The sequence below is a fragment of the Petaurus breviceps genome, unplaced genomic scaffold, assembly GCF_028583685.1.
Source record: "Petaurus breviceps papuanus isolate PSGF00001 unplaced genomic scaffold, PetGlider_PUasm1.0 183, whole genome shotgun sequence".
Lineage (NCBI taxonomy): Eukaryota > Metazoa > Chordata > Mammalia > Diprotodontia > Petauridae > Petaurus > Petaurus breviceps.
Window position 1 is genome coordinate 19,906,584 of NW_027185791.1, and position 13,880 is coordinate 19,920,463.

At 36.5% G+C, this 13,880-nt stretch overlaps 1 protein-coding gene and 1 long non-coding RNA gene across 14 annotated transcripts in view; one reads left to right on the forward strand and one right to left on the reverse strand.

Annotated features, from left to right (window-relative positions):
- LOC138161151 (uncharacterized) overlaps nt 1-3,060 on the reverse strand; it is a 45,819-nt gene extending 42,759 nt beyond the window's left edge. The window contains exon 1 of the long non-coding RNA XR_011168290.1: nt 735-3,060. This is a non-coding gene — a long non-coding RNA (uncharacterized lncRNA). The remainder of the gene's footprint in view (nt 1-734) is intronic.
- Nucleotides 1-13,880, forward strand: part of AOPEP (aminopeptidase O (putative)) — a 567,977-nt gene that overhangs the window by 225,020 nt on the left and 329,077 nt on the right. The gene's annotated exons all lie outside the window — the stretch shown is intronic.

The following is a 13,880-nucleotide window of genomic DNA, read 5'->3' on the forward strand; positions in this document are numbered from 1 at the left end:
TATGGCTTGGGCCCAGCCCACCAGGAACTAAATATGATGAAGGAGCCATGGAAAAGCTCTACAGATTCCATAGAACACATGCTAAGATTTAGAAACCAGAGACAGAAGTCTCAGCATATTTTTTCAAGAACTAGAAAGGCATTCAAAAGATGTTGAGCCCTAAATTATTCCAAGATTCAAAAGTCAGACTTGCTGTGCTGAATTCACATTATAATGAGTATTTTCATATTTATTTCTTTCACAGGGTAACTATGTAATAATAATACAGAGTAACTATGTAATAATAATACTGCCAAATGTACATTTCTGTTTCTCACATGGGGAAGAAGATTCCTGCACTGAAGTCTTGGCCTAAGAAGCTTATGAAACAGGTCAGAATGACCTGGATCTCAGCTGTAAAAATCCATTGCCTTTAATTAAAAGGTTCACAAACCTTTAGATTTTTGTTCATTTAATTGTCTCAGGGCCTGGGCACATCCATCATATTGCTTTTGTATAGTGAAATGCTAATGAACTTTTAGAATATTTAAACACATGCTGTTGTTGCCTAAGCAAGTTGGTTTTTCATAGACAGGATGATTGGCATTAAATCAGAATAATCCCAAGGACCAAGACTGAACTAAAAGATAAATTTGAATTATCTGTTATCTAATTTGTAAAGTTTTCGATAATCAAATATTTAGACTAATTGAACTTCCATAGATGATCAGCTTTCAAAGAGTAAAAGTACTTACCTTCACTAAAGTTGTACATCTCCCCAATTGATAAATGGTCAAAGGATATGAACAGGCAGTTTTCAGAGGATGAAATTAAAGATATCTATAAGCATATGAAAAAATGCTCTAAATCACTATTGATTAGAGAAATGCAAATTAAAACAACTCTGAGGTACCACATCTCACCAGTCAGATTGGCTAAGATGACAAAATATGAAAATGACAAATGCTTGAGAGGATATGGACAAATTGGAACACTAATGCATTGCTGGATGGAGTTGTAAACTGATCCAACCATTCTGGAGAGCAATCTGGAACTATGCCCAAAGGGCTATAAATAATTTCATACCCTTTGACCCAGAAATACCACTTCTAGGGTTGTATCCCAAAGAGATCATAGAAGTGGGAGGAAGACCCATATGTACAAAAATATTTATAGCAGCTCTTTTTGTGGTGGCAAAGAACTGGAAATTAAGGGGGTGCCCATCAATTGGGGAATGGTTGAACAAGTTGTGGTATATGCATGTAATGGAATACTATTGTGCTATAAGAAATGAGGAGCAGATGGACTTCAAATAACCTGGAGAGGCTTATAGGAACTGATGCTGAGTGAGAAGAGTAGAACCAGGAGAAATTTGTACACAATTACAGACACAACACATGTGTGATGACCAACTTTGATAGACTAGACTCTCCTCAGCAATGCAAGGTTGTAAGACAACCCCAAAAGTCTCATGATGGAGAGAGATGTGTGCATCCAGAGAAAGAACTGAGTTTGAATCCAGATTGAAGCAAACTACCTGCCCTTTTTTTTTTCTTGTTTGGTTTTGTTTCCTCTTTCCCATTGTTCACTCCATTGGTTACAATCCTTCTTTATAACCTGACTAATGTCTAATGTGAAAGTATTTTCAGATCCTATACTTGATTTGTATGCTGCCATGGGGAGGGGGAGGGGAGGGAGGGAAAGAAAATTTGAAACTCAAGGAATTGTGCAACTGAAAGAAAACCAACAAATTAATAAATTCGACCAAAAATTTTAAAAAAAAGTTGTACATCAATATCATATCATGATGTAAAGGTAATTCTGTGTCCTCACAAATTATTTCACTGGAACACACAATTTCTTAGGTTCTAAGACTGTGTCTTTTAATATGGCAATGAACTACATCAGAGAGAGTTATTACCACAGGGCTGACCACCAGGTGATGGATTCTTTTGGTCACAGCAATTGATTAAACTAAGGCATAGTTTTCTATAGTGTGAGACATAAGACCCTCTGGTCATGGAGGTCAATCAGTCAGTAAAGAAGTATCACAAGAACAGGCAATGCAAAAAATACAAGAACAATGGCCAAAATAATCGGATTTTTTAGCTCGATTTCTGTACAAATGTATCTACTCTTTTTTTGATGAAAACAATGTTCAACTCAACATCAGTGAAAGCTGGATGAAGACACTTCAACTGACAGCAAATGCAGCAAGCAACTATTTAATACAATGTGCACAAAGTCCTATTTAAATCAGTGCATGTTGAATTGAGACACGGGTATGTTTCACTATTGTCAGTCATGACGTAGATGAGTTGTGTCATCATGCTGCTTGTTGTTCTTAAACATGAAGTATATAAACTCAAAGTTCAATTGTTTCTGTGTGGAAGTTGAAAATATATATCATCTATTTTATTTTGCAATGTCATTCATTTTGGTAAGCATAATGTAATAATTTCATTTAAAAATTACAACTTTTAAAAACTGAAATAACTTTAAAACAGTTAGAGGTAACCAAAATTTTCAACAGCTAAGTTTGTCTAACATTTTTATTGCCCTAATATTTTAAAAGTAAAACAATATCCCTTCCTGATGGGTACATAACCAATTTGAAGATAAAGTTCACAGAAACAGCTGATACTAGTAAAAATAAAAACAGACAGCTATAGTAGCAGAAACAGAAACAAAAAGTAAAAAGTGAAAATCTCCAAAAAAAAAGTACAGTCAATTATATTATTGGACTCACAATCGGTAGAAAGACCACATATTTGTTTTATATTGATATTTTAACTATAGATAATGAAATTATCTATAAGCATGAAATATAATAAACTGAAATAACATCTTGAAAGTTTACATGCATAATACACTGGTAAGAAAAACATTTTTCCCAAGAATATTAGATCCTTTTAATAAGCAATATGTTAAGTAACATTTATGAAGCACTTGCTATGTGCCAGGCACTGCTAAATGCGGAGGATGCAAAAAAAAAAAAAAGGCCAAAAAATAGTCCCTGCTCTCTCAAGAAACTCACAGTCTAAGGAGGAGGGAGACAAGCTGAAAACTATTTACAAACAAGATATGTGCAAGATCATTTGGGAGTAATATCAGAGGGCAGGCACGAAGATTAAAAAGTACTAGGAAAGGCTTTTTGCAGAAGCTGCTTTAGATGAGACTCGAAGGAAGGTAGGAGGCAAGAGTGAGGAAGGAAAGCATCCCAGGCTCGTGAAAATGCATAGAATCAAGAGATGGAGTGCCTCGTGCAAGGGACAACAAGGAGCTTAGTGTCACTGGAGTGCAGAATATTTGGAGAAGAGTAAGGTGTACAAAGACTGGAACAGTAGAAAGGGACAAAGTTATGAAGGACTTTTGAAAGCCAAATGGAGGATTTTATATTTGATCCTGCAGGTGATAAGAAATCACTGGAGTTTACTGAATGAGGAGGGGTAGCATGACTTGGTCAGATATGTACTTTAGGAAAATCAATTTGACAGCCGAGAGGAGGCTGGATTGGAATAGAGAAAGACTTATGGCAAAATCAAACATATATATATATATATATATATATATATATATATATACACACACACACACACATACATACATACATACATATGTAAAGTTGCTTTCAGAATTGCTGTGAATAATAAGAAGCTTCATCCAATAGGAAAAACATTGGTGCTACTTAAAGCTATTGATATTGTCAAAGTAGTGCTTAGTAAATCATCTAAAAACTATATGAAATGGTTCTAATTGCAGACAATTCAACAGGAAGGAATATATACTCATATACTGAAAATCTTTGTGATCAATTAATTGAGAAATTAATATCTATTTTTCATTTCAAGTGAATGAAGCAACAGATAGTGTTAAAGATGCACACTCAATTACATATTAATGTATATATGTAATATATACATTATTATAAATATATATAAATAATATATAATTATAAATCTATAATTACATACATTGCTGAAACTCAGAAGAGATTTGTTGTTTTACAAATTTATTGGTGGCTAGAAAGTAGTTGGTAATTATGCTAAGAAATTGACTAAGATATCTATACTCTGACTGAGTAGGTCCCTGTTACTAGGCATATACTCCAAGGATGTCAATGATAAAAAAGAAAGATCTTATATTTAGGCCAATATATTTGTAAAATCACTTTTTGTAGTAGGAAAGAGCTGGAAACAGAGTGGATACATATTAATTTTAAAGTGGTTTAAAATTGTGATTTATGTATGCAACAGAATTTCATTGTGTTTAAGAGACAGTGAGTATGATGAATACAGAAAGGCATAGGAATGAACTGATACCAAGTGAAGTAAAAAGAACTAGGGAAACCATACACAATTATGCCAACGCCATAAAAGGGAACGACAATATATTTTGTTAATATGGAAATGGAATGCTATGAAACTGTATGAGAAAGCATATCCCTAGTCTTTAAAAGATAGTAGCCTCTAGATGCAAAATATTGCATATGTCAGACGTTTTCAATGCTTTTGGTTAGTTTTTTTGAATTGTCTGTTATTTCTCCTTTTTACTTTTTCTTGTAAAGAATGATTCTCTGGGAGGGGAAGGCATGCATTGGGAAATAGAAGGGATGTCAAATCCTAAGGCTATGATGCCTATAAATTTACTGTTTTCCTTTTATTGTGAAAATGCTGGCAGGCAGAAAACTTTTTTTTTCCTTTATGAGGAAGATGTTAGGAAATCCAAGTACTTTATGAGAGGCTCCACCCTTAATTTACTACTGCTAGTTTGTATTAGAAAGTTGCTTTTTGGAGCTTATTTTAAAAGCTGAGGTAACATAATGCTTTATATGCAATAATGATTAGCCTTTCATAGTGAGTTTTATATATAATTACAGATAACATTTTTTCTACAGTAAGTTGGTACTCCTTTTAAAGTTGTTTCCTCTTAAAGAGGACTTAGCATTAAATTCATAAAATGTTACACCTGGAAGGAGGAATCTTAGAGACCCTCTAGTTGATGACCCTCTTTTTACAGATGAAGAAACTGAGTCCCAGAGAGGAGATGTGACTTTCCCCTAAAAGGCAGCAAGTAGCAGAACTGGGCCTTGGTCTTACTTAACCTCCTCAGGCTGTAATATGAACCATTTTTACTATCATTGACCACACCAGGGCATAGATGACTTTCTTATAGAGCCAGAACTGATTGTGTCTATGTCTAGTAAACCACTTTTGCTGTCTAAGACTTGCTACAACTATTAATGAGAAGTTCAAGATAAATTGTTCCTATAAAAAAGTTGTGGAGGTTTTTAGAAACTTAATACAGTAGCAAAATAAAATTATAGCTGATCTGGGGCAGTGTTTTGATATTTATCTCTATTTTTAGAAATAAACACAGAATTTATTGTGGAGAATGTCAGCAATTCCAGGTGCTTTATCACAAAAATACTGGTATTCTATGAAAATACTGTTACTCTGTAATTGTATTGAATTTGGTAATATTCATCCCTGGTAAATGAGCAAGGATGAGATACCAAATGCTAGTCAGGCTATGTCCTATGTTATAAGCAGGTCTAGTTGGCAGCCCCAAAGCAAGCCTTCCCCCAAACAGCTCCAAGTCTTTCTGATACCTCAGTGACTAGCAGGTTTCACTTTTTGTATCATAAAACCATAAAATATTTGCAGTTGTCAGGAGGCCTTGAAGGTCATTATTTCAAACGTCTTGTTTTACAGATGAAGAAATTCAGGCCCAGGAAAGCTAAATGACTTGCTTAAACCAATGTCACATAGTGAATCATTGGCAAGAGGCTGAGACTAGAATCCATGCCTCTTGACTTTCACTCCAGTGTACTTTGTAGTAAGCCCAATGGAATCTTTCCTCTGTTCAATTCATCTTCCACAAAACTACTGAAATAAGTTTTAAAACGGAGGCGGAAAGATTAAACTTGTTCTGTTTGGGCCCAGAGGACACAGCTAGGACCAATGGGAGGAAATTCAAAAAGGCAAAGGACTTCCACGTCAGTAGGAACTCCCTAACAAGAGTGAAATGAGGTTTATTGAGAGGTGGAACTTCCCCTTCTTAGTGGTCTGCAAGCATAGGATTATAGCCATTTGTCAGGTGGTGACAGTTCCCTTTGGATGTGGGCTTGACCAGATAGCCATTAAGGTTCCTTCTAATTCTCACATCTATGATCCTATGAAAATCCATTGTACTTTTCCAAGTTTCCTGAGCATTGTCACTCTGCTTCTCACAAACTGCTTTCTAACCAAACTGGCCTGTTTGTATTCCATTTCCCACCTCCAGTCCTTTATATAGATAATCCTTTGTGAGTAAAGTGCTCTGCTCCCACATCTCTACATTTTAGAATCCCTAGTTCCCTTCAAAGATCAACTCATGTGTTTCCTCCTATAGAAAGTCTTTCCTGTTCATGGTCTGTTTTTTTTTTTTCAGATTGTCAAATTTAATCATATCTATTTATAAGTTATTTCCCCCCAGTAGAATATAAGCTTCTTGAGAGAAGGGCCATTTTTTAAAAATTTGTCCTTGAGTCTCCAATGCTTAACACTTGTTTGTTGGATTGTATTGTTGGATGATTTAAAAAAAAAGATTATTTTGCTAAATTATGTTTTCTCTTTTTCAGAGAAAACCTCTTTCCTTTTTATTTTTTAAATAAGTTTTTATAGATGTCTTTTGTTTCTTACATCATCAGCTATTCTCAACACCTTCCCTCCTCTTTCTTCCAGACAGCCACTCCACATGACAAATTATAGTTTTTAAGAGGAAAAATGGTCAACATAACTAATAGAGACATTGAAAAAGTCCCCATACAAGCAGTTTGGCAGAATCTAGGTATAGACTAACATCTCACACTGTATATATAAAGATAAGATCAAAATGGGAACATGATTTAAACATAAAGAAGATACTGTAAGCAATTTAGGGGAACATAGACTTATGTTCTTTCCTGTCAGATTTATGGAAAAAGGGAGAATTTATGACCAGATGAGACAGAAAGTATCGTGAGATATAAAATGGACAATTTTGATTACATTAAATTAAAAAATATCTGTACAAACAAATCCACTGCAGCCAAGATTAGGAGGAAAGCAGAAAACTGGAGGAAATTTTTTTTTCTTAGCAAATGTCTCTGATAAAGGCCTCATTTCTCAAATATGTAGGGAACTGGCTCAAATCTACAGAAGGCATTCCCCAATTGATTAATGGTCAAAGGATATGAACAAGCAATTTTCAGACAATCAAAGCTATCTGTAGTCATATAAAAATGCTTTAAGTCACTGTTGATTAGAAAAATTCAAATAAAAACAAATCTGAGATACCCCCTCACAGTTATCAGATTGACTATATTGACAGAAAAGGGAAATGACAAATGCTGGAGGGGAGGAAATGTGGAAAAATTGGCACATTGATTCATTGTTGGTGGAATTGTGAATTGATCCCAATCATTCAGAAAAACCTGAAAAGACTTAAATGAATTAATGCAAAGTGAAGTGAGAAGAAACAGGAGAGCATTGTATATGATAATTGATTGATGTTTGTCCTTCCTTCTAGAAGATTACCATGACATTGGCAAGGTGATATCATGATTTGCAAATAAATTGGATTTAAGTGATGGGATGGCTGTTCAAAGTCACCAGCCTCACTGTCTCCTGTGGAGCCATCTAGGTCCAGTGGCAAGATATAGATGGGGGATGGCCCCAGATGCAGTGGGAGACCTTAGCTTTTCTAAGCTAGGGTCTTTCCCAGGTCTCAGTTTGTTAGAGCCAATGCCCATTCAGTGATTAAGTGTAGGTAAAAATTAAGGCTAAGAATGACCTCTTTTACCTAAGAAAAAATCAGTTTGGGAGGGGAAGACTCTCAGGGTTTCTGACCAAAACCTAAACAATTGCTATTTACACTTACCCTTAGCCATCTGAGGCCAAACAATGACCAAATGAGGCTTGGGATGGGACTTATTGTTGGCCAATTAATGAGAGCCTGGTGATTTGGGATTAAGCTGAATCCCTAAAAAAGAAATCCAGCCTGTAAACCCCAAGATATCTTAGAAGGTTTCAGTGGATCACAATTTATTTTCCTTTGGGCATAGTACCCACTGATAGAGGTAGGATTCCCTATATGGACAGAGGGATAGGAAAGAAGGAAGGAGGAAGACAAGAAGGAGGGAAGGAAGGATAGATGGATGTACATAGTAACAGCAGTATTGTAATGATTGATTGTAAAAGATTTAGCTATTTTGGGGCAGAGTCAAGATGGCAGAACAGAAGCAGGACCTCCAAGCAGCTCCGGCTTCCACCTTCCCCAGTCCATGTAAAAAGGGGACTCTGAACAAACTTTGGAGCTGCAGAACCCACAAAATGACACAGAGAAGCTAACCTCCCACTGAGGACAGCCCTGCAGGCCGGCAGGAATTGGCCAGAACAGCGCTCTAGGGCGAGCCCCAGGTCAGGTCTGACCAGCCGCAGCCAGAGGGACTCCAGATCAGCAGCAGCTGTGGCCATTTCCAGATTTATCAACACATAGATATGAAGGAGAAAGTGAGAGGTCAGTGCAGTCTGGACTTTGGGACGCAGTAAGTGGGAGTACATGGCTTTTGCCCCCAGGGTGAGAAGCCAGTGAGATGCCCAGCACAGCCAGCCAGCACCACATGGCAACTTCAGCTCCTGGCCTCCAGAGTGTAGGGGGACCAAGCGACCAGTCTGAGGGGTAATCGTTCTTGCTTTAACCTGCTTAGATCTGGATTGCAGTCTAGGGTGGAAATCCTGGGGTATGTGTCCAGCTTGCCAGAGCATGTGGAGACTTCAGAAAGGGCACCCATCTAATACCTCTGGCAGCTGAGAAAACCCCAGCGTTTGGGACGAAAGCTCCCCTGTCTGGTGGCAGAGTCCTACTTTGGCAAAAAGCCAAAGGTCAAGTGACTGAGGAGCAACATGACCAGGCAAAGGAAACAAAGCAGACAGAAGGTTCCAATATTACACTCCTATTTTGGGGACAAAAAGGAGCATGGAACAGGAGGAAGACAGTGAAGTCAGAACGCCTGCGCCAAAAGCTTCAAAGGAAAATATGAGCTGGTTACAGGCAATAGAGGACCTTAAGAAGCAGATAAGAGAAGTGGAGGAAAAATTGGGAAGAGAAATGAGAAAGATGCAAGAAAATTACGAAATGAGAGTCAACAACCTGACTGAGGAAAATAACACCTTAAAAAACAGACTAACTCAAATGGCAAAAGAGGCTCAAAAAGGCAATGAGGAGAAGAATGCCTTAAAAAGTCGAATTTTCCAGATGGAAAAAGAATCTCAAAAATTTACTGAAGAGAATCATTGCTTCAGAATTAGATTGGAGCAAATGGAAGCTAATGACATTATGACAAATCAAGATGCTGTTAAACAGATCCAAATAAATGAAAGAATAGAAGGCAAGGTGAAATATCTCATGGGAAAAACCACTGACCTGGAAAATAGATCCAGGAGAGAGAATTTAAAAATTCTTGGACTACCTGAAAGCCACGATCAAAGTAAGAACCTAGAAATCATCCTCCAGGAAGTTCTCAAAGAAAGCTGCCCTGATGTTTTAGAACCAGAGGGCAAAATAGAGTTTGGAAGAATCCACTGATCACCTCCTGAAAAAGATCCCAAAAAGAAAACTCCTAGGAATATTATAGCCAGGTTCTGGAATTCCCAGATTAAGGAGAGAATATTACAAGCAGCCAGGAAGAAACAGTTTGAATATTGTGGAAACACAATCAGGATAACCCAGGATCTGGCAGCTTCTACACTGAGGGATAGAAGGGCTTGTAATATAATGTTCCAGAGGGCAAAGGAGCTGGGATTAAAACCAAGAATCACCTGTCCAACAAAACTGAGTATCATGTTTCAGGGGAAAATATGGTCATTCAGTGGAATAGAGGACTTTCAAGCATTCTTGATGAAAAAAACAGAGTTGAATAGAAAATTGGACATTCAGATACAAGAAGCAAGAGAAGGTAAACAGGGAAAAGAAATCATAAGGAAATTATCAAAGTTGAACTATTAACATTCCTACATGGAATAACAATAATTGTAACTGATGAAACTTTTCTCAGTATGAAAATAGTGAAGGGAATAGAAATATATATATATGTATATATGTGTCTATATATGAGGGTATATGGGCATATGAATACATATGTGAATGTACATATGTTTACAGGTATACATAGAGGGCACAGGACCAATTTAACAGGAAGGGATGACACTTAAAAGGTGAAATTAAGAGGTGAGAGAGGAATATAATGAGAGGAGATGGGAAGAGACAGAATGGGGTAAACTATCTCATATAGAAGAGGCAAGGGAAAATGGTTACAATGGAGGGGAAGAATAGGAAGGCAAAAGGGAATGACAAATATTCCCATTGAATTTGACTTGGGGAGGGAATAACATACACACTAAATAGGGTATCTCACCCTACAGGACAGCAGGGGGGGAAAGGAGGTGAGAGGGGGGATCATGGAAGGGAGGGCAAGCTGGGGGGAGGGAAGTTGGAAGCACCCACTTTTGAAAAGGGATGGGATCAAAGTAGAGATAGAACAAGTGGGAGGTGGTGTAGGAGGGAGGGAAATATAGTTAGTCTTTTACAATATATCTACTATGTTATTGTTTTGTATTAGCCACACATGTACAACCTGTACTGAACTGCTTATCTTCCCAGTAAGCGTGGGTGACAAGGGAGGAAGGGAATTAATCTGGAATTCAAAATTTTAAAATCAAATGTTTAACATGTATATATGCTATTATCAATACTATTTTACATGTAACTGGGAAATAAGATATATAGTACAGGCACTGGGGCATAGAGATCCACCATGCCCTACTGGAAAAGTCCAAAGGGGTATTGGAGAAAATATGGGAGAGAGCAGATTGGAGGAGGGGATATCCTGTGGGACTGCTATTTTGGGGCAGTGGGTAGGGGAAAATGGGGAGAAAAATTGTAACTCAAAATCTGGCGGAAATGAATGATGTAAATCAGAAGTTAATAAAGCATTTGAAAAATGAAAAAAAAAGATTTAGCTATTTTCACCAATACAGTGATTCAAGACATTTCTGAATGATTTAGGATGAGAACTGTTACCCCCCTCCAGAGAAAGAATTGATGGTCTGAATGCACCCCTTTTTAAATGGACCCCTTTTTAAAAACTTTGTGTTTCTTAGGGTTTGTGGGGGGTTTTTTTTTTGGTCTGTTTTTTCTTTTGCAACATAGCTAATATGAAAAAATACTATTTTTCTTTCTCTGTTTTCCCTGTTCTATTTTTAATAGTTTGCTCATTAATATTAAGGTCATGTATCTATTTAAAGTGTTTTTTTGGACTATAGTATAATGTGTTAGTGTAAGCTTAATTTTTGCCAGTCTACTACCCAGTTTTCCTAGCAGTTTTTAATCACTACTAGTAGGGGTGTTTCTTCTAGTAACTTATGTTTTCTACTTTATCAGACACTGGACTATTGAGTTCCACTGTTTTGAATTCTCCCTTGTCTAGTTTGTTCCATTCATCTATGTCTTTATTCTTTAAACAGTATTTTATGAAAGTGATGGACTATAAAGCAGTAGCTTTATAATATAGTTTGAGATCTGGAAATGCTATTCTCACTTCATTTCTATTTCTTTTCATCATTTCCCTTGGTATTCTAGATCTTTTGTTCTTCCAAATAAATTTTGTTATTATTTTATCGAGTTCCATGAAGTATTCCCTTCGTAGTTTGATTAGCATAGCAGTAAAAGCATAAATTTACTTTGGAAGGACTGTCATTGTTATTATGTTGGCACACCTTCTCCATGTGCACTGAACATTCCTTCAGCTCTTTAAGTTGTCCTTTATTTCTTTAGAGCACTTTGTAATTGAATCCATGCAAGGTTTTTTAATGTTTTGGTACATTTTTATTACTTATTTGGAATGGGATTTCTCTTTTTATTTTTGATTCTTGTGTTTTATTTTTTTTTAGGTTTTATTTTGTAATCTGCAGCTTTTCTAAAGCCATTAATTGTCTCAGTTGATATTTTTGCTGATTCCTAGGATTTTCCAAGTAAACCATCATATTATCAGCAAGCAAGGATAGTTTTATTTTCTCTTTAGCTATCATTATGCCTTTTATTTTTTCTCTTGCCTTATTGCTGTTGCTAGCATTTCCAGAACTGTATCAAATGATGGTGGAGAGAGTGAGCATCCTTACTTCACTCCTGTATTTATTGGTACAGGTTTTGGTGTATCCCCATGATATATGATGCTTGCTTTTGGTTTTAGATAAGTGCTTTTTATGATATTAAAAAAGATCCTTCTATGCCTATACTTTGTTGGGTTTTAAGTGTACTCTTTCCATATTTTTTAACCAGATATGATCAAAAAGTCATTGCATTTCTCTGGTGTCCTTGTCTATGGAATCAATCAATCAACAAATATTTATTCAGTGCTTACCATACAAGATATATTGAATAGAAAGGAATTATAAGATTTGACAACTGATAGACTGAGCAGGTTGAATGGAAGAGTGAAATTAAGGAGGACACCTAAATTAACAACCTGGGTGACTAAAAAAACGTTGGTGTACTTGATAGTAACTGAGAAGTCTGGAAGAAGGGTACATTTGGGGAAAGACATACTGGGTTTGAGTTTTAAAACATTGTAAAACATTCAATGCCAAGTATGCAATGGGTAGTTAGTCAGGAGCAGAGCTCAGGGGGGAGACTAGAGCTAGACCAATCTGGGAATCATCTTCATAGAGTTGATCGTTAAGCTGATAGGAGCTAATGAAAATAAAAAGTTGTGGAAGATTTATTCATGTGACTTCATTATGGTCATTAGTCAGGATAATTGAAGTGAATGAAGGCAGTATTCTACAGTGGAAAACAACAATGGCTTCAGAGTATGAAGACGTGGGTTCAAATTTTGTCTCTGATCCTATGTGACCTTGGACAAGTCTCTTAATTTCCCTAGGCCTCAGTTATCTCATATATAAAATGAGGTGAGTTGGGCTAGATGGCTTCTGAAATGCCTGCCTGCTCTAGATCTGTTATCCAGTTCCCTATGAAATGCGTTTGGTTGTGTGATCACTTCAGCTGCCACGGCCAGGTCTCACCTCTTTTTAAATTTTCTCTTCTTTGCAGTGACGATGCTAGTCATTAGTATAAAGGAATGAGGCTCCACAATAATTCAAGTCATCAGATTTATTTTTAAATATTATAGTTTCAAGGAAAAAAAAGTTGAAAGTTGGTGGTTAGAATTCAGTCTAAGTTAATCACTTTGTGATCAGACTGCAGGAAAATTTTACTTGAAGATAAAGAGATCTTCAGCTTCCTCTCTGTAGTCCATTGATGGGTAGCTTTCTTTCTTGAGCAGGAAATACAGGCCCATGTTTCTGTCACAGGTTTGATCTTGAGGCATGATCTTTCAATCAGGAATGATGGATTGTTCCTTTGCTTCTGGGTTTGGGTGGGATTCTTACCCTTTTATCTCTTTGTCATTGCATGCATCAAATTGGAAACAGAAGAGGTCTAATGTTATCTAATCTATCTTCCTGCTAATCTAGGATACTTATTACCATGAAGGAGCATTTTTTTCTATAACTGTTCAATTGGCACTCTCTATATGATTGGTCTCTGTGATTTACCTTATATTTGAAGAATTGTAATCAAAGTCATGATTTCTTCTTAAAGACATGCAGGAGAGGTAATATGGTAGAGTAAAAACAGGCACTGGATCTGACCCCAGAAGACCTGGTTCAAATTGGCATCTGTCCCTAACTAGCCTTGTGACCTTGGGCAAATCATGTAATATTTCTAAGTCAGTTTGCTACTTTCCTTATTTGTAATGTAGAAGAAAACACAACTTCTGCTTAGAATGTTGTTTACAAACTATCACACACTGTATGAATAAG